This window comes from Lissotriton helveticus, chromosome 7 (assembly GCF_964261635.1).
Source record: "Lissotriton helveticus chromosome 7, aLisHel1.1, whole genome shotgun sequence".
NCBI classification, from domain to species: Eukaryota; Metazoa; Chordata; class Amphibia; order Caudata; family Salamandridae; genus Lissotriton; species Lissotriton helveticus.
Window position 1 is genome coordinate 1,698,103,016 of NC_136068.1, and position 24,628 is coordinate 1,698,127,643.

Consider the following 24,628-nt stretch of genomic DNA (forward strand, 5'->3'; position numbering starts at 1 on the left):
GAAGGTGGCCGAGAGGTCCAGGAGGATGAGGGCCACGGTTTCGCCATTGTCAAGCATGGTCCTGATGTCGTTGCTGGCGGCGAGGAGGGCCGTTTCAGTGCTGTGATTGCTGTGGGAGTCAGATTGGGAGGGATCCAGTATGTTGTTCTCCTCCAGGATGTGTGTTAGTTGTCTGTTAGTGTCATTCTCAATGACTTTCGCTGGGAACGGGAGCATGGAGATGGGTCAGAAGTTCTTGAGGTCCTTTGGGTCCACCTTAGGTTTCATGAGAAAGGCATTGATCTCTGCGTGTTTCCAGCTCTCCGGGAAGGTAGCTGTCTTGAAGGAGCTGTTGATGATCTTTTGGAGTTGGGGTGCAATGATGGAGCTTGTTTTGTTAAAGATGGGGTGGGGGCAGGGGTCGAAGGGAGAGCCGGAGTGGATGGTGTTCATAATTTTGATGGTGTCTTCATTGTTGACGTGGTTCCAGGAGAACTGTCTGGACAGTTTCCCTACAGAAGTACTGCCTTAGTGTATAATTCCAGACCAGACCGTTGACGTGGTTCCAGGAGAGCAGGAGGTTGGAGTGTTTGGTGGGTGTTGGGTCGGGGGTGTCGGCATCTGTCGTCAGTGTATGGGTGTCGAAGCTGTTATGGATGTCTGCGATCATGCTATGGAAGAAGGTGGCCAGGGAGTCACAGAGTTCTTGTGATGGCGGGATGTCATTCATGCTGAAGCTGGGGGTGGCGAGTTCTTTCACAATGCTGAAGAGCTCTTTGCTGTTGTATGCGTTGTTGTCGATGCGTTCCTTTAAGGAGGTCCTTTGGGCGGACCGACTGAGTTTGTGTTGCTTGCGTCTGGCGTTCTTGAGGGCTGCGTGATTGTCTGGTCTGTGTTGAACCAGACAGTTGTGATGTCAGAGGGCTCGGATGGAGGGTCTTGGACGAGGGTGGTGAGGAGCTGGTCTCCCAAAATCTCCAAATTTTTATGGGAGGGGTTTACAGCCGCAGCACAAGCTCCCATGGAGAAATGGGAGCATGCAACCACACCAAGTGTGTTCGCGTTGTCACACTGGGGTCCGGACCGCCAACCTGAGGTCGGTCAGTCCCAAATCCACGATGACGAGGAGGGTCGGAGGCAACTCTGACCAACATCATAATCAGGGCCTTTGTGTGGAAAAATAAAAATAAATTACCTCTCATTAATTAGAAAGGCATTATGCACTATGGAGTACACGTATTATCTCTCTCATTGTGCTAATTTAATAGAGGTATGCTAGCTCAGCTGGTGCCCTACGTGTACTTGTTAGTTGTACTTACCTAGTGTCTGCAGTCTGCAGCTGGAGCATCTGTAATAGAAAAGTATCTTATTCCAATGTCTATGCTCTTCTCCAAAATGCCTTTTTAATGTTACCCGACTACAAGGCAGATGAATATTATGAATGATACAAGTCACGTATAAACTAAATCAATCATGCTGACATCCTGTCTGCCGTAAGCAGACAGTGAGAATAGTGATGTGCAGCGGTACAGGGAAAGGATTAAGGAACAGGATATAGCTTTGGCACGTTTGTCACAGACTATGCCATCCACTAAAGTCAAGCCATTATACATTTATCACTGCATTAGTCTTCTACTATAGTTAATCTTTATCCTTGGCTTTGATACAAACCATTTAAGCTGTACATTCTCTCATCTAGTCTTTCACCATAGAAAACCATCCATCCATATATATCCAATCCATCAATCCAAACATGGCTCCCAACTAACCTTTCACCAATATCCATTTACCCACCCATGTATCCTTTCACGCATTCACCCATCCTGCTTTGCCTTAACCCACCTGAGCATACCTTTCACCTCCCCAGCTAGTAATCATTTTACTCATACCCTTTCACCCACCCAGACAGGCATTCTTTCAACTATCTACACTTTCATCTGTCCTTCACTCACCCATCCACCCTTGCAACCATTAACCCCTTCGACGCTCATGACGAGCTGGGCTCGTCATGAGGTAGCCTCCTCGCACGCTCATGATGAGCCCAGCTCGTCATGTAAAGTGCGATTTTAAAAACCTGAGCACAGGAGCGGAATTTCGCTAGCGCGCATGCGGTTAACCACTTATATGCATCCTTTCACCCAGGCATCCTTCAACTCATATAACATACATCCTTTCTCCTTCCATCGTTCTTTCCCTTTCCCATCAACCAATCATTGTTAAAGTTAATTTATGAACCATTGTCTGCGGAGTTGCAGATAGTAGAGGCCATAACTACTCAACTCTTGCTGTATCTGCTAGAGTGTGTTGTTCACAAGTCCACGCCTGTGCAGTGAGTATATTGCTAATTGTCAATAAGTAAGCAATGTGAATTACCACTGCTTATCCCATCTGCTGCTTGGACTCCCCCTTCGTGGACTGCTGCTGCATTCCCTCCGCTGGTGCTCTCACTGCTGGTTCCAACACTGTGTGGGTAGAGGAAACATTACACATTTTAGATGCCAGATATGCCTCCTCTAGTATTTCTGTTTAAAGCAAAATACAACCACAAAACATCACTATAGTTTGATTACAGTATTTTCTATCAAAATATCACATTCTGCATTTTGTTGGTTTGCAGATTTTGAGAAGCCAGGTAGTCATGCCAACCAAAATCACTTTGTAATAGAGGGGCAGAGCCATCATGAATACGAGTTATTGAAGAGCAATGAAGGGGTGCAATAATTGGTCAATGAAAGACATATGGTCTAGGTTGGCAAATGCAATGAGGATGTCTTCCTCTTCCAACCATGCTGCACTGTCATCACCTGCTGGTATACTATGATAATAATGTATACACAACTTTAAATCCCATAGTTGGACAGTACCAAGAGGTTAGTACCACCCTATCTATGGGGCGGACTATGGGCCACCATCATGCACAGAGATTGAGGGTTACATTAAAGGGGCAAGATATTCCAGCTCAATGGGCCCAGATGACGTACCAGTAGCTATAATGAAACAGGATTGTGAAGAATGGGCAAAATTATTGCACCCGTTATTTACCCATTGGTTTACCTACGGTGATATTCCACTATCCTGGAAGGGAAGTATACTGATCCAGCTATATAAAAAGGGTCCAAAAAATTTCCCGGCCAGTTTTAGACAGATTTTGCTCCTGGGTGCAACGGGTAAACTGTTTGCACAGAATATTCTCACTTATCTCCAAGAGTGGGCATTTGGAAATAATGATATCCCTTTGTAACAAACAAGATTCCGTAAGAATAGTGACAGACTGGATAATATCTCCATTTTGTAAACGTTAACTGGAAAATATCCAGTAAGTCGGGGTATGCCAATATATTCTGCTTTTATAGATTTCTCCACAGCATTTGATAGGGTAGATCGGGGGAAGCTGTGGAGGAAATTGGTCACCATGGGGATACCAGAGAATCTGTTAAGATTAATAATTGCTCTCCATCCTGCTACCTGGGCTCAAGTATTAGTAGGGGGAACACAAGGCCTCTCGAAGAAAATTGTAACCAACAATGGATTGAAGCAGGGGTGCCTGCTGGCCCCTTTACTCTTTTCCATCTATATTAATGATTTGCTAAGAAGAATGGGGCTTAGTAAAGGGGATCCCCTAAATTAGGAAACTTATAATTGAGTTGTCTGCTATATGCAGATGATGCCATAATAATGGATTTAACCCCAGTAGACAGAGATCTGACTAAGGCATGCTCAGTGCAGAATGTTGTGCATGTTTATTTTAAATCCTATGTTGCCCTACAAATGTACACACATGTAAGATGATGATGGCTGTGTGCATACAATTTACCTGAGATAAAGGTGAATAAAACACAGTAGCAAATAAGTCATGAAGTGCATTGTCTCATCATTACTGGCTTAAAAAAAGTTCTGTTATTTTGTCATGTCTCTGTCTGCCATCTGCTGCCCTTGCACCATCTGCTGCTCTGCAGGGTTGACTTGGTTCATCCTCTTCATCAGACTCTGTCAGCTCCAATGATATGCCATTGGTTGTTGCAAGGTTGTGCCACATGGAACAAGTGGCCAAAGTTTTGCAACATTTCTTCTGCCTATATTGCAGTGCCCCTCCACTTTTATGTAGACAGTTATACCTACTCTTCAGTATGCTGAAGGTCCGCTCTATCACATTGCGTGTCGACTTATGTGCAGTGTTGTATTTCCTTTCACTTTGAGTTTCAAAATTCAGGTATGGGATGAGTATGAAGGAGCACACAGCATATGCGTTGTCACCTACACTGTAAAAGGCAATAGGTAAGTTACTGTACTGTTTCACTATATCCAGAGAGTCTACCAGACTGTGTTTCATGCATTTACCTACCAGGTCTCCTTTGCCAAATTCCCCCTTAGGAGAAGTGTGTATATGGAACTGTGTCTGAATATGAATGAACTGGGCGTACAGCCAGGGAATTTTGCCACAATGTCAGTTATGTGTGAGACATTACATATGACTTGGATGCTCATTGAATGAAAGGATTTCCTGTTCCTGAGTGCGTACTCATTACCTGAGGGGGGACAAATGGCACGATGTGTACCATCAATGTTCTCAAGTTCTCGATTTTTGCGATTCGCACCGTTTACGAATGCAAAATGGTTTCATACATCTGGTCCTTTGTAAATTAAAGAGCTGATTTGGCCTAACCCTCAAAAGTTTATGATTACCTGCAAGAAGGGTATTAAAAGGCAGGTCTGAGAGTGTCAGGCCAGAAAACTGCTTCAGATAGAGCATTTGAAATGTCTTTATTTTTTGCACACATACAACATTAAACATGTTGAAACTACATTATACTATCCCAAGGCAATCACTTGGTTGAACATTTTAACAGGAATCTGAAGAAAAGTATACAATTAGCCAATACTATTAAGATGCTTTTTATTACGGTGACACGTGCAAGAGTGTATCTATCCCCTATTCTTACTATTGAAGAGAAGAAAACCTACTTCTTTCCTTTGTCTGTGGTGGCTCAAAACAAAGTATGGTGATGTCAACCACTTCTTTGCTGAGGTTGAACATGAGAAAGACATGTCTATTGTCAGGGCTATGGAGAGCATTTCAAAGGGTAAATATGATTTGTAGTATCATGCTGTCAAAGATCTATGTGGATGATCTGGTCATAATATGATTAACGTAGGTGAGTTGAGAAAGGAATACGTTGTTTCTATAAACCCATAAGGGCGGACAAGATCAATAAAACAGTGTAAATACCCAAGATGGCAGATGTTTAAGGAGATTGTCTAAGTGTACATGTAATGATCAAGGCAATATTTTCCAACAAGGTGCCAAGGATAATGTTTCTGGTAGTGAGAATGAGGGTAATGAGTCATTCTGTTGTGTTCCTTATGAGCTCCAGGGTGACATTCTGTGTTACCAATACAAGCTAGATTCTGACTCATGTTTCAAGATGCCTATACCAGTGGCCACTTGTAACTAGAGAGGAATATGTGGCAGATAGAGTAAAGAATATCCCAAGATCTAACATTCCGTTGATTCAAATTTTGTTTTATTCTTTTGCCACTTATCAGGAAAAGAAATATGTATTAAGGGAAAGGTGTTGTATTTTATCACATATGCTTTAACCCATGTTCCTTGTTTACCATTATCCCCCCCGATTTGCTGTGAATGATCTATAGAAAAATGTTGGGGCATTAGATGTGAGGGGTGACAGAATTGAGACATATAATAATGCAGGCTTATCCCCAAATGTTTTGGACCCGATTCACAAAGGTAAAGTGAGATGAAAGTCTAACTTTACAACTTTCGGTATTCACAAAGAACATTTACTACTCGTAAATGCCCTTCGTGAATACAGAAAGTCATAAAGTTAGACTTTCGTCTCACTTCAACCTTTGTTAATTGTAAATGCTCTTTGTGAATACTGAAAGTCATAAACTTAGAATTTTATCTCACTTTACCTTTGTGAATCGGGCCCTTTGCCTTTTGCCTCCTATTTTTCTGGCCCTCTTTTTCTTGGCTTTAGGACTCCGGGCACTTTATCAATGCTAATCAGTGCTAACGTTCATATGCTCTCTGTCTAAATTGTGATCCTGGTTGATTATCAATGATTGGCATATTTGATTTATCGGTAAGGCCCTAGTAAACTGCATGTGCCCAGGGCCAGTAAATCAAATGCTATTAGTGGGCCTGCGGCTCTGGTTCAGCCACTTACAGGAGTAGCCCTGTAAACTTCTCAGGTCTGCCATTGTAGTGTCTGTGAGTGCAGTTTTAAACATCCATGTCGACCTGGTAAATACACCCACTTGCTAGACTATAACCTTCCCTTTTACTACATTTAAGGCACCCATAAGGTAGGCCCACGATACCCCCATGGGTGGGGTGCATTTTATGTGAAAGGTATGACTTGTACTGGTGTGTTTTACATGTACTGATAGTAAAATACTACCAATTTCGTTTTTCAATTGGGAACAGCTAGAGATGGAGGGGCTTATTTACAAGCTCCTTGCGCTGCCAGTGCATCAACTTTTGTGACGTACCGGCGAATCATTTTGCTGCCCCTTATTTACAAGGATAGGAAAAACCACCCTGTCAGGCATTTCCTGTCCATGTAAATACAGCCCCTTTACACGCAGCACTTTCCTTGAAAGGGGCATACCATGGGTGTTGCTGTGGGTGTTCCTACGCAACACCCATGGAACCTGACACATTTCCAAATTTACGAGAAATCCCAAGCTGGAAATGAGTCTGAATGTTACGCCTACCCAGGGTAGGAGCAACAAGGAAAAATGTATTAATTTCTTCTCGTTTTTTCCCCTCTTTCTATACTTGAAGCATCTGCAGCACACATAGAATGGGGAAATCATCTCTTATGATTGTTTATGTGCAGGCTTCCTGCACATAAATAATCATCCCTGTGACACAGGCACCTTTGCACCATGATGCATGGGTGCCTGCGTCGGCACATGGCAGCTAAGTGTGCACCAGGTCAGGGTAGAGCAAAGGGATCCGTCATTTCCTTGTAGATATGATTACTCTCTGTGCTTTGAAAGTGGTGCCACTTGGTGCAGCCAAAGGGCTTGCGGTGCCCCGTTGCTGCATTTTATTTCATAAATGAGCCGCTTGGAGTTAGGGCGCTCTGAGTTCAGAATTTTAAAAACATATCTTTTAGTGGAGGTGTTTTTTTAAATTGTGTGTTTGAAAATGCCATTTAAAAAGTGGACATCTTTTTGTTTAACCATCTTGTGCCTCTGCCTGCCTGTTGGATCAACGTCTGGTTTAAATTGGCAGTGACCTGATTGTGCATTCACTCGAGACAGGCACACAAAGAGAGTTGAGGTGTGCCATGCAGATCCTGATGGCTCTGCCTGACCTCTCACAGTGCTGTCTCCACCCCCCTTAGAGTGTGTTCAGATGTAAGACCAGGTAGGTTCAAGAACTTGTGCACTACAAATACAATCCTTTGTAGAATGCCTACTTCAAATGTCAAAAGGGGGTATACGTATTGGACCTAAAACCCCAGACTTTTAGAACACTTCTGGATAAAGGAGAAGAGCTGAAGAACTTTGGGGAGGAGTACTGCCCCATTGCTGTGTGTTCCTGTGCTGGGGTGGCCTGCAGTTGCTGCTTCTGCTTTGGAGAGGAAAATGAGTGGACTGGACCTTTGCTGTGTATCCTCCTTGTGAAGTTTCTCCAAGGGCTGGTGTGTGCTTGCATCCTATTAAGAAGTCTCAGTGACAGCAAATACTTCACCTGCAGCAACCCTGAACTCCACTTCTGACCTGCCAAGTGGTGCCAATTCTAGTTCTGTGCCCTTGGAGGTTGTTGCTGCTACGAAGATGTACTGAAAACCATCAAAATCGATGTATTGCCCTTCCAGCACCTGTTTTTCCGATGCAGGAGAATTTTCCACTCACCTCTGCCGTGAGGGTGAAGAAATCGATGCAGCACCTGCTTGCGGACAAAGATAACTGCCGCAGCCTGAGTTCAGCACACCGGTCTCCAAAGTCCAGGACCACCAAACTGATTCCAAAGCAGGCCCTGCTGTGCAGCTAACGAGATCAACGCATCATGGGACCTCAGCTGAAAAAAATTATGCACTGCCTGTTGACTACCATTGCATCGATCTCCAGCACGTCTGGATTTCCATGCAATGCACCTTATTTCAGGGGTGCAACAGGGTGTTCTTTGGACACCCCTGCACCCTTGAAATTATTCTCAATTTGCGATTCGAGAAAAAATTCCCATTCCTTCCTATGGGCCTCCTGGCCCATAGAAATGAATGGGAAAGTATTCCTTAATTGCGAATTCGCAATTTGCAAATTCGCAATTAAGGAATATCAAGAAATCGCTAAAACAATGCGTTTTTCTCGATACATACCATTTTGCGATTCTGAAATAGCGATTTCTTGAAAATCGCTATTACAGAATGGCAATTTGGTTCCTTGATACATATGGCCCATAGTGTGGAATTTGCGTACGTGCGGCCAATAATCATTGCATCATTTACCATTGTGGGTTTATTCAAATGTTACAAACATATATCCTTCCTGCTTAAATGTATATACAATGCATTCTATCTTCTAGGATGACACTCTTACATCTACTTTCACAAATTTGAAGGAGCAAGACAAAATACATCCAACTTTTACATTTCACATTGTGCTCTGTAATGCATGGGAAGTATGCACCTATAGGCAAATAAAGGATTTGTGATTCATGTTTGCTTCATGAGAACTTTTATTAGTCATCTGTGATGTTCCAAATGTATTGGAAATATTTTGGAAGTCCTGTAAAGAGGCAGATCTTTAAGAATATATATATATATATATATATATATATATATATATATATATATATATATATATATATATATATACTTCCACCGTACACCCAAGTACGCGATGCACTCCAAACACGATACCACGCAATGTTAGAAGCTTGGAAAAATGTAATCCATCATTTTAGCCAAGACAAACCGCCTTGGTCACAGGTGAGTATGTTGGTCAAAATCAAATCATTTAAACTTTCCGTGAACAAAGTGAAAATAGAAAATGGACTACACAAATTATTTCTGTCGGCCATCTTAAGCTAGTCAATTCGGAAGTGCCCCAAGCAACACTGCTCTCTATTATATACTTCGTCAAACAGCGGTAATATTTTGCCAATTACATTCATATAAGCTAATGATGTTGAATCAACCATATCATATTAGCACATTCCCAAGGCAAAAAATAATAATAATTCCCATGCCCGCATGCGTACATAAGCAGAAACTTAATGCGAGTGGCAGTTTTATTCCTCTAATCACAAGTAACAAAGTGTTTGTTCAAGCCCCTCTTGAACAAGATTAACCCACTTGGGTACAACTAAGAAAATATGATCACATTTTTAACAGAATTTGCATCTATTCGATATATTCAAAAGTGACAGTACTGCAATAATTTATAACATGATTGGGGATGTAACATTGCCTACGAAATATTCTGAATTATTTTTTTTTTAGGCTTGAACAAACACTTGCCCAGTTTTCTTGCCTAAACTTGTTTTTCCTTCCTGTGCCCAGTTTTTCCCACGGCCCTGTCCGTTTTTCCCGCTGCTGCGTCCCAGCAGCCCCGCCCCCCTGCAATCCCATTTGCCGCCCCGCTCTCGTCTCCCGGCTTCTCCTCCCTCCCACATCCCCTCATATGGAGGCCGCTAAGCGGGTGCAGCGCTGGCACGCCAAAGGCAAGCCTGTCTATGCCTGTCCGCGCCTGGACCGCGCCCAGCACCAGGACCGTGGACCCCGCGAACGCCACAACGCCAGACAACGCTACGATGCCAGAACCCTCCATGCACTCAACACCGGACGATCACACACCTGCTTCCTGGCCGCCCAAAGCGCACCCACGGAGCTTTCACCTACCGGAACTGCAGCTTCACAAGCATCCGCCCCACCATGCTGCTGACCAGAAAAGAACCCAACCACCTCAGATGCAACCTTCTCAACACTCGCTCCGCCCGCAAACACGCAAATACTCTACTCAACCTCGCCAGACGACGCCTTCCTGATGGAGACCTGGCTGAACCCTGCCTCGGCACCCGACATAACCATAGACGTCCCGGAAGGCTACAAGATCACCCACAGGGACCGCACCAACGGAGCAAGAGGAGGAATCGCCATCGTCCACAGGAACACTCTCAGAGTCTCGACCAACATCAACGACACCCTCAGCACCGCTGAACACCTGCACCTGCAGATCCACACCGACCCCAACACCACCCTCAGAGGAACCCTCATCTACAGACCCCACCGGACCCCGACTATAGTTCAGCAACTCCATCGCCGACTTCATCAGCACACATGCCCTCGCCTCCAAAGATTACATCCTCCTGGGGGACCTGAACTTCCACCTTGAGAACAACAACGACACCAACTCCACCACCCTGATTGACAACCTAGCCAACCTCGGACTCATACAACTCGTCACAACACCCACCCACTCCACCGGTCACACGCCTGACCCAATCTTCTCTGCAAGCCCCCACGTCTCCTTCAACCACACCACCGAACTTCACTGGACCGACAATCGCTGCATCCACTTCACATTCAAGAAACCCACTACGCACCACCGCACCCAACAGATGCCTCGCTGCTGCTGGGGCAAAGTCACCGAAGACCAGCTAACCACCACCCTCGCCCAGAGCCCACCCGCCGACCCCAACACTGCCGCCCGCAACCTCAGATAGTGGATCAACGATTGCGCCAACACCCTCGCCCCGATCAAGAAACCCTCCAACAGTCACACCAACAAGAAAGCCAGCTGGTTCACTGAAGACCTCCGGGCCTCCAAGCAAACCTGTTGTAAGCTGGAGAAGGTCTGGCTCCGTGAACGAACACCGGACAGCCAAGCAGCCCACAAGAACGCCACCCGCAGACACCATCACCTCATCAGATCTGCCAACAAGGCCTCCTTCAAAGACCGCCTAGACAACAATGCGCACAACAGCAAAGAGCTCTTCAACATCGTGAAGGAACTCTCCAACCCCAGTTCCAACACCAAAGACGTCCCACCCTCACAAGACCTGTACGACTCGCTGGCCACCTTCTTCCACCGCAAGATCATTGACATTCACGACAGCTTCAACGCCGGCATTGCCCTGACAACCACTGAGACCTCCGAGCCCATGACCACCATCCGCACCAACCGCCTGCTCTCCTGGACCAACATCAACGACAACGACACCATCAAGATCATGAACACCATCCACTCCGGATCTCTGTCAGACCCATGCACACACCACATCTTCAACAAAGCCAGCACAGCCACCGCACCCCATCTCCAGAAAGTCTTCAACACCTCCTTCGAGACAGCAACCTTCCCGGAGAGTTGGAAGCACCCAGAGATCAACGCCTTACTCAAGAAACCCAAGGCGGACCCCAAGGACCTCAAGAACTTTCGGCCCATCTCCCTGCTCCTGTTCCCGGCAAAGGTCATCGAGAAGACCGTCAATGAACAACTGACCCGCTACCTCGAGGAGAACAACATCCTGGACCCTTCCCAGTCAGAGTTCCGCAGCAACCACAGCACAGAGACTGCCCTCATCGCCACCACCAATGACATCAAGTCCCTGCTGGACAATGGAGAAACTGCGACCTTCATCCTCCTGGACCTGTCAGCCGCCTTCGACATGGTCTGCCACCACACACTATGAACACGCCTCCACAATGCCGGGATCCAAGAGAAGGCCCTGGACTGGACCACCTCCTTTCTCTCTGGCAGAACACAGAGCGTCCGCCTTCCCCCCTTCCGCTTCGAAGCCACTGAGATCATCTGCGGCATACCCCATGGCTCATCCGAACTCTGTTTAACATCTACATAGCACCGCTGGCCCCCGTCCCCCATCGGCAAGACCTCAACATTCATCTCCTACGCCGACACCACCCAGCTGATCCTCTCCCTCACCAAGGAACCCCACACCGCTAAAACCAACCTTCATGAAGGAATGAAGGCGTTGCTAAATGGATGAGGAACAACCAACTGAAGCTGAACTCAGACAAGACAGAGGTCCTCCTCCTCGGATCTTCCCCTTCGGCCTGGGATGACTCTTGGTGGTCGACCACACTGGGAACCGCCTCACTACCTCCCGACCACGCACGCAACCCAGGGGTCATCCTCGACTCCACCCTCTCCATGACTAAACGCCATCTCCTCGTCCTGCTGCAATACCCCCTGTAGGATCTACAAGTGAATCCCCAATGAAATGAGAAGAACGCTCACCCAGGCCCTCGTCAGCAGCAGGTTGCACTACGGAAACGCCCTCTACGCAGGAGCCTCGGCCAAACTCCTGAGACGGCTCCAACGCATCCAGAACATCTCTGTACGCCTGATCCTCGACATCCTTCACCGCAGCTATGTCACACCCCACCTGAGAGACCTGCACTGGCTCCGGGTCAACAAGAGGATAACTTTCAAGCTCCTCACCCATGCACACAAGGCACTCCACAACACCGGAACAACGTACCTCAACAGACGACTCAGCTTCTACATCCCCACACGCCAGCTCCGCTCAGCCGCCCTCGCCCTTGCCACAGTCCCCCGCTTCTGAAGATCGACCTTCGGCGGCAGATCGCTCTACCACCTCGCCGCCAAGACCTGGAACACCCTCCCCATCCACCTACAGCAGACCCAAAACCTGCTGACCTTCAGAAAACTCCTCAAGACCTGGCTTTTCAAGCAGTAGCAGCATTCCCCACCACAGCGCCTTGAGACCCTCACGGGTGTGTAGTGCGCTTTAAATATATTATTGAATGATTGATATGAAAGAAATATAAGTAGAAAATGTATATAATAAGGGTGTGTTCCTATGTTTAAATTTCTGATACTATAAGTTTCCAATGAACAAAACACGTTTATCTGCTTTAATGACGACTTTTCACTCTAGAACTGGTGCTGGGATAACTATTTCAACAAGGTACACTGATTGGTTCTTAACAAGTAAAATCAATAAGCAAGCTCCTGCTCTATGGGGACTATTCGAAGGTAACTATGTCTGAGCCTTGAACTTCTTTTCCCAGTGTTGGATGAATTCATCATCAGCTTCGGAAGATTTCATAGTACAAGAATAACTGGCCATGGGTCTGAAGAACATTTTTACCCTGAATCTGAAAGCTCTGGTGGGACAATATAGCCTTAACTTTCATAAATAGGAAACTTATATCTTGGGTTTGAACAGGTTCCATCAAAATAAAGGGTCTTCAATTAATCTTTTATGCATTTTTTACAAATTAGATGAGGATTTGGCTGTTGAGCTATAGATAAAATGTAAATGTAAATGTATTTGAGCTTGTAAAGCGCACTGCTACCCGTCCGTAGGTTTCCTGGCGCTGTATAACTCTGGGGAACCCAACCTGGCTTTCCCTGTGGGATGGTCCCTGCTGGGAGTCCCCGAAGGTGGAGCCAGGCATCCCCGGAATTGATGGGGCTGAGGAAAATGATATTTTGCCTGACCAAAAATGTCCACTACATATACCCTATGTTACATATATGTGCATGTCACCCATGCATATTTCCCGTAGTGGCCTGAATCACTAGGCCCCTGCAATCATGTCCTGCATTGGAAATGCCAGTCATCAAAGTCTCCCAAACGTTAAGGTAGCATAAGGCCCATGTATTTGCAGTTCATGACTCCTGACACACTGAAGCTGCAGTTACGTCCCTCTGACCTCGCATACTTCTAGCTCAGCGGAGAGAAGCCCAGCAAGAGGCCTGCCAAGACTGTATTATGTATAACTGTTACCCGAGGGAGATAGGGCCTAGCCATTCTGTCTCCATTTAAGTGAATTACAGTGCTTGCATCCATAGAAAGCTCATGCAATGAACGAATAAATATGCTTTTTCTATATTTCTAGTGATGAACAACCTTTGCTTCAGATAATACCTCCCCTGACTCCAGATATCAGCTGTACCAGATGTACTGGTCGCCTTGACACTAAAGATTCCTCTGCTAGACTGAGTCAGCTCCCCTCCCAGTTACGACGTCAATTGCACGTCATGCTCGAAGTTGCACAATTAGGGCAGAGTTCCAGCTGGTCATGCAAACTCCTCCTCTAAGTACCCACCCACCTATGACACCTACCTATCACCTACCTATGACTCATCAAAGTGTACACCCACATGTTCTTATCTCTTTCTTTCTTGCTCTGCCTGGAGCGCTCCTCCCTATGTACAAGGAGTAAAATGTATATATTCTGTTCATTGTTATTAAATGTTAGATTACTCTTCCTGAACCTCAGAGGTGATGGAACTTATTCTCCCTTTGACTCGAGTTATTGGAATAAAGCTCATTCTAACTCAGATACCACGGACTCTGCCTCTCACTTGATGCATGCTAATTGTTAATGACTAGAAATTATGCCAGGGTAATATTTTATTTACCACATTAATTTGGCGCCCTTACAGGGACATATCCCTTTCCCCACTCGCCAGAGTTGTCGGTCTAGTCTTTGCCCCCTTCTACAGCCGTGACGGACTTCAAAGCGCGCCAGCAGGACTTCCTGCTTACTCCCTCAGGCCCAGGAGGAGGACGGACTGCGACCAGGCATCCATGCGAGGCGGTGAGGAACGCGGATCGTCTCAACCAGAGCCCAGCCGTGAGAGAGCAAGGTCCGAGGTCTCCAGAGGTCCACCTGTTCCAAGGCACAAGCGTAGTGAAGTCAAGTTTCCGAGGCCTTCAAGTTTCAAGTTCTGCTTTCCCGGTGAGTACCACTATGGGGAATGTGTCGAGTTTCAAGACGGGCTCATTTTAAATGAGAACGGTCAAGACGGGTCCACAGTAAAACGTGGGAACGGTCAAGACGGGTCCACGGTTAAACGTGGGCCCGGTAAAGACGTGTCTCAATTTTTTGGGACCGGTATGGTTGTACTGTATTTTCAGTGCACAAAACTGTTTTTCAAGTACATGTTTTATTCCATGTATCAGGTTAGACTGTGTCTGTTTTAGTGTTATAATGTGTCTTGTATGAATGATTGTTGAATGTTTCAGTCTATTCTTGTGTATTGTGTTTCCATTGTGTTGGTTTCAACATACCACTGTATGTCAGATAGGGACCAGAAAAGGTATACTAGAAGAATCAGTTAACATACCGCCTAGAGACACACCTGGTCATTTTATGTATAATAAGCATGGGCTAGACGCCATTTGGAAAAAGAAGTCAAGACCCTCTCAGAAAGGTGCCATTGAGTTATGGTGCAAAGAGTCACATAGGAGAACAGAGAAAGAATTCAATAAAGTAGAGAGAACTAAACAAGCAGAGAAAAAAAAAAAAAGCCAAAGAAAAAGAACTACGGGATAAGGGGGAACGGGTCAAAACAGAACAATCTGATAGAGAATGAAATTCCGTCATTACTGGTATTTATCCCGTCCGGTCAGAAGAACTAGCTAAAGTGACCACCTCAGTAAGACCCAGTAGGTAGAGAACGCCACCACCTGTACCCTTTAGAGTATGTAGAATTAAAGCCGACAGCATCTGAAGCGTTCATTTCCTTGTATCTAGACAAGTCCCTTCTGGACTGCGCAAGTGCCTTGTGAGTAACTAGTTGGTTTATTTGTGAATTGCGCTTTGTGATTAAGACTTGTGAGTAGTTTGTTGAATTTTCTTAAGTATAGCTCCTTGTAAATATGCCTTGTGAATAGCGTGTCATTTTTGTGACTTGTTGAGTTTCTTGTAAATATGCCTTGTGAATAGCGTGTCATTTTTGTGACTTGTTGAGTTTCTTGTAAATATGCCTTGTGAATAGCGCCATGTAGTTATGGCTTGTGCAGAGCATGTTATCATCAGGTCCCTAGCCATTACGTTAGGCAGGAGAGAGCTGGATCTCTTTCAAGTGCTTAGAGAAAATGTTTTGAAGATGTGCGTATGTGTTATGTGATAACGTGGAGAGATGAGTTCATGACTTTCCCATGTACTGCAGTCATTGGGGAAAGATTGTGCTTCAGCTGCCAAAGAGTTAATTTCTTGTATTAAGAAGGTCAGTATTTGTTATAAAATGCTGATTAACGAGGTGTTGAGGGATTTTGGCGTTTTTTGGTGTTTGCGGGGGGCGTGTTTTTGAGCGGAAATACGTACCCGTTCCAGTGGAGGGATTTGGTTGTTTTTTGGTGAGGATTTAGGGAATCGCTTGGACTACTGTGATGCCAAATTTGAAAAGGATCCGAGCTGTGGAAGTGGTGGAAAAAGCATGTTTTGTGCGGAGGTGCGATTTGCCATGTTATCCAATGGGCGTTTTTATCTGAAAATGGAGAAGTTATTTTAGGGGTGTTCCAGGTGCGGTAGAGGCCTGGGGGTTGGATCAGCGGTAGAGGAGGTGGATGGCCAGGTGTGCTGAATTTTGGGGATTTATGGCTTGGGCGGAAGGATGTGTTTGGCTAATGTGTATTTTTGGAAAATGGAGATGTTTTGATTTATGCGTGCTTTTAGGCCGAGATTTCGTGGTGTGCTGAATAGTTCTTAACTGAGTCTGCGGGATCGGCTGAAACTTGGGAGTGTCTAGTTTTGCGGCAAAGTAGTTTGGAAGTGCGTTTTGGCACGATTGCATGGCTGTATAGCTCACATGCATGGTGCATTTCATCGGTTGCTGGATCGGCCTATGTGCTTTGTCAGCTTGCAGATTGAAAAGGTAACTTCTAGCATGGAGAGTAAAGAAGTGTATTTGTAAGGGTTTGCCTTGGAACACTTGATTTAATGTGTTTGGCTCGGAGGTCGGTAGTTGTAAATAAACCAGTCGGATTGAGAAGAAATTATAAAATAGACCCATCATAGGATGTGCTTGTAATTAGTGTAATGCAACAGTGTTTTTTTTAAATAGGAATGTTTCTACAGAATATTTTTCCCAATGCAAGCTGCCCTTTAGAATAGCGTGTGACAGTTAATCCACTTACTTAGGAAAAATGGCTATTTAAAAATTAATGAACGTGGCCCTTTTGATAGCTATAATACACTACCATCTTAATGCATTGCTAAGTGTCCCCTACATTAGTTTAATTTGCATTTAGTTTCAAGGTTCACCTAACCTATGTACTTTGACAGGCGCTGATAGAAAGGTATAATCTTGCACGGTAAAAGCAGTGTTCATTAAACATGTTGCCTGTTATATGTCCACCAGCCTTTGTAAATAGGATTTATTATGTCTGAAAAGCTTACACAGATGGTTTCAGATAAACATTTAGTGGAGAAGCTTCAATTGATATATGCAGAGAAGAGTCCCAACGCAACAGTCCATGATAATTCGTTTTTTTTCTCAAATGCAAAATACATGGGCCTTCATGCATAGCCTTGTGTGCAGAAGCAAACTGTCCTTTTTTGTGTATTACTTTGCATGCTAAACAAATGCCCATGTTTCAAATGTCTTGCCTTCTAGCTGTATTAGTTAAACAAAAGTGTTTTTTAGAAAGTGGAGCTTTTAAGTAGCAGTACAGAATTATTTTAAAATGCTAGCATGTCACTTAGTTACAAAAATATGTCCTTATTAATTAATGATTTTAGAATTCTTTTTACCACGTTTTAAATTTGCTTAAGTTAGTTAGAGAATAATGGTTCTGGCCTGGGAAGAGATATGTTATGACGCACAGAGAATGTGTTTTTCGACCTTGAGACAGTCCGTCCGAGACCGAGATGGCCTGGTTCCCAGAAAATATTGTTTTGTAAAGGGAGGGCTTTTCGCTCTTGGAGAGAGCAGTGCCTGTCTTGTTGATATTGGCCATAACCCAATTCTTTCCGCGATCCCTTTGTTTTTGTAAAGGGGGGGCTACTACTCCGACTAAGACTAGCATCCTTCGCCTGTAGAGGGTGGAAGCTTGCATTCCTACCAAGCCCACTCTTTAAGAAACTTGGCAGACGCTTGACTCTTTCCATGAGCTCAGCGTTGGCAACGACCCAATTTTAGAGAAGCAGAGACGAGTGAGAGGCTTGTCACCTATTTGTTATGTTTGACACTGAGCCAGCTCCTGGCTCTGAGGGGAGGGGTGGGTGAGCAAGGAGTAAGTTCGTAGCGGAGTTACCTCCCCAGCCCCTCTGACTTGTGTACAAAAGAGTTGCTCTTCCTTACAGATTAATCACGCTTGCAATTGAATAGTTTAAAGTAGTGTAAACAGAATAATTGGCAGGAGTCTTGCTCTTGCGATGGGTTCAGCATCTGGCAGTCATTCAATTTTAGATCACAGTGTAGCCCGGCTTGTAATTGATTCAAAGCTCCGAGCGCGAACATAATTCTAGAGGGAGGGGCTGCTTCTCAAAGGAGTGAGGAGTAGGAGGCTCTAGGCCTTCTGTTTATGACAAGATTAATGTGGATTTTGTTCAGATTCATTTAGAGAACATATTGTAGGTAGTATGATCATACTATTCCCAAGATTTAGAGTAGGATTTCTATAAACTGTAGAGCTTTTGTATTGAAAATTCATTTTTATTTATTTATTTATTTCTATGTAATTTATTTTTGCTAGATTGATGACAGTGAGTCCTAGCATTTACAGTCAGGCATTGAAAAGGCAGCTAGACAGTATTCACATGCCTATCAACACAGCACTGATACAGTCCATAAACGACATTCTAATTACAGCAAAAGCAGACCCAGACTGTGACATTGCATCTCTGACAGTCTTACACTTTCTGTGAAAAGCAAGTGGTGTACAACACTTGCTTTCCAAGGAGGGTACACCAGGTATACAGCTAACATAACCATTTATTGGCCTTACTTCTTATTGTAGGCAATGGATTCCCCAGTATGCATATCTAGCCAAACCGCTCATACAGTTAACTACACAGAAGGCAGCCATTTTGACTGTTCTCCCTTGGACACAAGAACACTTGACTGTAGCAAGACTGACAGGATATGAACTGACATTATTTCAGCCACACATAGAGATCAGACGTTGTAATATTCTTAATCCTGCGACATTTTTTTTCCTCAAGTACAGTAAATGCACCGCCACATGACTGTGTGGAAGTTGTGAATATAGTGACAAAACCAAGACAAGACCTGATAAGTCATAGAGACACAGAAAATAGACACTCTGTCAGCACAAGCAGCAGAGCTCATCGCTCTGACACAAGCCTGCATAAGAGCCAAGCACTTGAAAGTAAACATTTATACAGATTCACAATATGCCTTTGGCGTTGTTCATGACCTCCCATGGGACCAAGATTCAGCACGGCCAGCTTATTCAAGCCCTGTTAGAAGCCATACATTTACCTACAGCCATTTCTATCCTGAAATATAAAGCTCACACCAAAGTTACAGACACCATTACCCAGGGTAATGACCTGGCAGACCGAACAGCTCATCTTACTGCCCAGATACCAACAGACAGACACGACAAGGACAGAGGTAGCGTTACTGACAACAAGTATGACAGTCAGGGATCCCACACAAGATGTACTTGACATACAGACACATGCCACCACAGATGAGATAAAGAAGTGGACTGAACAAGGAGGGGTCCAGACTAACCAACACATAGTCCCGCACACTTAGGAGAGAAGGCAATGATAGACTGCTTACAGAATATTTGGTTTAACAAGCACCTACGTGCATCAGCGAAACAGAAAGTGCGAACATGTATGATCTGTTGCCAGTTCAATCCAGGTAAAGGCATCCCGGTGGAACAAGGCGGATTTCATCCTCCTGACCACCCTTTTGAAGTTCTCCAGACGGATTATATCCAAATGGACAGATGTAGAGGTTACAAGTATGTCTTAGTAATTATGTGTGCACTACCTAGATGGACAGAAGCATATCCAGTTCCAGATTATACTGCTGTGACAACAGCCAGACAATTAGTGTGCAGTACTTCTCCAGATATGAATTCCCTCATGTGATCTATTCAGATAACGATCAGCCATTCTCCTCTGAACTAATGAAACAAGTGTCCCTTCTGTTAGGTTATACATGGAAATTCCACTGTGTCAGACACCCAGAAGCAGCAGGCCTTGTAGAAAGACATAATCAGACAATTAAGACAAAAGTTGCTGAGATCTGTACAGACAAAGGTGTGGATTGGATGGCGGCCTTGCCGGTTGCCCTCTTTTACATGCATATGGTAGCTCATTCCAGAACAGGCCTATCTCCATATGAGTAGTTTTTGTTAGACCGCCAGATATGTAGAGGTACGCCTATGCCCAAAAAAAAAAAAAAAAACTAACTGATGTTGACAGTAATATGCTGACAGATCACCTGGCTTCCTTGATGTCTGCACTACTCTCTTTTCATTCACAGGTTGCTGCCGCCTTCCCTGACAACACCCAGGTCAAGGAACACGCCATTGTCCCCGAGACTTTTGTATGCATCCGGAATTTTGATCGTTCAAGTCACCTTGAGCCACGTTGGAAGACGCCGAAGTTGGTGGAAGGACGTAAAGGCCGAACTCACCTTCATCACTACAAAAGACACTTTGGACTATTTGGAGTTTGGACCTTTTATAACATTGACTTTAATGACAATACAGACTTTTGCGCCGCCTTTGCTAGAAAAGACTCCACAGAAGGAGTATAGGTCCTAATTAAGATCTAGTAAGTCAGACGTAGTTTAATTGTTTAAGCCCACCCGGTGGTGAATCGGTTAGACTAAGATTTCTGACATGGTATAAGATCACAAACAAGAATAGTAAAAATGAGAATAGCAAGAAGAGAGATAAGAAGGAAAAATACTGCAAGATATTACGCAGTAGATGTATAGTTACCTTGATCATTCTTTTTATTCTGTGCATTGTTATAATTTGTGTCAGTTCATTGCTACATGTTTTCTTTCCCATTTCCTCACATATACACTCTTCCAGTAACAGTACCGCAGAGCATACATTTAGTGACCTGCCACCCCATGAACTGTCATATCGACTTACACTACGTAACAATACATTCATTCGAATGTTACACCATTCTCACCAGACCAGCAATGCGACAGATTGCTGGGTATGTGGCCAACTGCCCCCTTATCAGAAAACGGAGGGAGTTCTGCCATTCTACCCTTTACCGTTCTCACACAATGGTTCGTGTGGAGCATGGTTTGCTCTAATGACCTCAATAGATAGAAGGTACATAGCTTATCCAGGTGGCTGGATATATGGAAACCTGAATAAAGTGATGAATGAAGCATGTTTTCCAGACAAAGACGGATTCCCCCAAAGAAAGGGAACCGATCTAGAAAATGAAGAGTACGAGCAGGGAAATGCGTCCGTTAATTTTATAATGTTAAATGTTCAGCCCAAGCAAAACACAGGTCCACCGTTTATTTCAGTCCTGCCAGCAAAAGGTGATTTATGTGTTAAAAAGAAAGGCTCAGTACATATGGGACACAGCGAGTGTAAAGCTGTAGTAGAGTTTAGTGGTAAAGGACTTTCTTCCTTCAAAACATCACGCCATACCCATTTCATTTGTGGTCAGACAGCCTATGTACATCTGCCCTTAGACTGGGGTGGGACTTGTTATATAGCATTCTTATTGCCACCCGTTTTTCTAGCCCCATCAAATTATCACAGAGATTCACAACTAGAACATGTTAGACAAAAGAGGGAGACAGATTCTGCAGGGATCGATCAGACTGAAACAGCTTGGGAGCAATATACAGATTTCAACAAAGGATTCTTTTTCTTCATAGGTCCCGTCCAAAACAGTAAACTGATACGCAGGTTAACAAGGACTCTTGAAACAGTTGTAAATATAACTGCATCTCCCCTGGCGAACTTAACCCAGGAGCAATCTGCTATGAGACTTGTCGTTCTTCAAAATCGCCTCGTTCTTGACGTCATCCTGGCGGATAGAGGCGGAGCTTGTAGAGTGATCCGATCTAGTTGTTGCATTTTTATCCCAGATAATGCACCATCTGTGTACGAAGCAATAACAAGACTCCACAAGATTGCTAATGCCATACATCAAGACCCAGGCACATGGACCTGGTCCGGTTGGCTCTGGGGTATAATATCTGCTTGGGGATGGAAAGTGTTGACCTTCCTAGGAATAATTCTACTTATGATATTTGGTTGCTGTCTCTGTCTGCAGTGTAGCCCGGCGATTTGCGGCCTGTGTGCCACTGCCTGTATTCCACATCCACGTAAACAAAGGATAAAAGATGAACAAATGATTCTGTATGATGAACTATACGGTCTCATGAATATAGATGTATCCTAAAGGGTTATGTAGGGGACAAGGAGGGAATGAGGAAAATGAGATATTGCCTGACCAAAAATGTCCACTACATATACCCTATGTTACATATATGTGCATGTCACCCATGCATATTTCCCGTAGTGGCCTGAATCACTAGGCCCCTGCAATCATGTCCTGCATTGGAAATGCCAGTCATCAAAGTCTCCCAAACGTTAAGGTAGCATAAGGCCCATGTATTTGCAGTTCATGACTCCTGACACACTGAAGCTGCAGTTACGTCCCTCTGACCTTGCATACTTCTAGCTCAGCCGAGAGAAGCCCAGCAAGAGGCCTGCCAAGACTGTATTATGTATAACTGTTACCCGAGGGAGATAGGGCCTAGCCATTCTGTCTCCATTTAAGTGAATTACAGTGCTTGCATCCATAGAAAGCTCATGCAATGAACGAATAAATATGCTTTTTCTATATTTCTAGTGATGAACAACCTTTGCTTCAGATAATACCTCCCCTGACTCCAGATATCAGCTGTACCAGATGTACTGGTCGCCTTGACACTAAAGATTCCTCTGCTAGACTGAGTCAGCTCCCCTCCCAGTTACGACGTCAATTGCACGTCATGCTCGAAGTTGCACAATTAGGGCAGAGTTCCAGCTGGTCATGCAAACTCCTCCTCTAAGTACCCACCCACCTATGACACCTACCTATCACCTACCTATGACTCATCAAAGTGTACACCCACATGTTCTTATCTCTTTCTTTCTTGCTCTGCCTGGAGCGCTCCTCCCTATGTACAAGGAGTAAAATGTATATAATCTGTTCATTGTTATTAAATGTTAGATTACTCTTCCTGAACCTCAGAGGTGATGAAACTTATTCTCCCTTTGACTCGAGTTATTGGAATAAAGCCCATTCTAACTCAGATACCACGGACTCTGCCTCTCACTTGATGCATGCTAATTGTTAATGACTAGAAATTATGCCAGGGTAATATTTTATTTACCACAGAGCCGTTGTGGAGATTAGGCAAGCTAATGCCCAGAGTTACCGAGTGGAAACCCTGAATAGAGGAAGCACCGAAGCGAGAATTATCGAGTCCGCTGACCCAAGTCCACGACCCTGCCGCGTCGGGAATTGAACCCTGGTCCCGGGCCGACTTCTGCTTCCGGGTCTGCCGCCTCTAACCAGTGAGCCACACTACTCCACATAAGTAATGCTAAACTTGAATTTGACTTTTATTTCAAATCAACTTTCAAATCTTCAGGACCCAGAAAGGGTCTGGTGGGTTTACATGGAAAATCCTGCAATAAAAGGCCCAAAAAATAAATATATTATCTACGCAAGATCCTTTGTAAGTTAGTGTACATCAATTTGATGATTGAGGCTCTTTATTTTTGCATTAGTTGACTGACACTAACTATGAAAGTGCTGAAATGGATAACAAGGTTTGTGATAGGAATACCCAATTTTAAACAAGTGTATTGTATTGTGTTGAAGTTGCATTTGCATAGCTCTCCTTAGGCTTGATGAAGCCTAGAAGCTCATTTCAGAAGAATAGTAGAATAATGCTATGTTGGTAGCACGAGGTTGGAAGATTGAAGGGCTTTGGTGTGGTTTAGGTGGCAAGTGTTTGTGTCATTCACAATGACCAGAAGGATGCTCTTATTCTGTTATGTGAAGAAGTGAGAGGTGGAGATAATTTGCCTGCATATACCATTGTACTTTATGGTTGGTACAGCGTGGGTTTATAATGTGGAAATTGTTTTGGTGCCATGAATGATGACAAGATTAATTTTCATAAATTGTGGCACTCTTCTAGCTGTACTAAGGCATGGGGTGGAGTTAAAAGGAGTGAGGGATATATTTGATGCTGGCACCTTCATCTTTATGTGACTGATTCTACTTCTTGTGGTAGATACAATCAGGTCATGCTTTGCAGTGTGAAGAGTTCTACAAATCAAGAAACACAATTCCATAAAACGGGAAGATGCTACTAATACAGGAAGAATATGGTTTTACAGATTTCTTCCCTTTGACAAAAGATATGATCACCTTTGATTGGCAAAGGTGGGACACACTTTCACCTACTGATGCCTGCCAGTGCAGATGTCTCTAAATGGTGAGCCAGTTGGCGGTCTTCCTTTTGAATAGTACTAATTCCTCCTTTGAGTAGGGGATTGTTTTATTGATATGAAAAAGGACATGTCTGCTCCTTTTTAAAATACTATGTGGGACTCTTAGAATCTGCCAAATTTTATGCTGATATTGACATTGTGGCCACTTCCCAGTTATTTGAATCGGATATCCTACTCAATTCTTTTAGCTGGATTCAACCCGTTTTCAATGATATATTCCAATCAGAACATCTGCTTCCCTCTACATCTATGCAGTAGCCTGAATTGATTGATTGATGTATATATTTATTGAAAATTCTATCATGGGAAAATATCTAAAAGGTGTCCTACAGCTAAACACAGCTGACCACTATGGACAGGCAAATGAGTGAGGTGAAACACATAAAAAGTGATCAGAGGAATGTT

At 44.2% G+C, this 24,628-nt stretch overlaps 1 long non-coding RNA gene across 1 annotated transcript in view; it reads right to left on the reverse strand.

Annotated features, from left to right (window-relative positions):
* Positions 1-24,628, reverse strand: part of LOC144767625 (uncharacterized) — a 108,326-nt gene that overhangs the window by 53,898 nt on the left and 29,800 nt on the right. Inside the window, exon 2 of the long non-coding RNA XR_013598285.1 lies at positions 2,353-2,441. This is a non-coding gene — a long non-coding RNA (uncharacterized LOC144767625). The remainder of the gene's footprint in view (positions 1-2,352; positions 2,442-24,628) is intronic.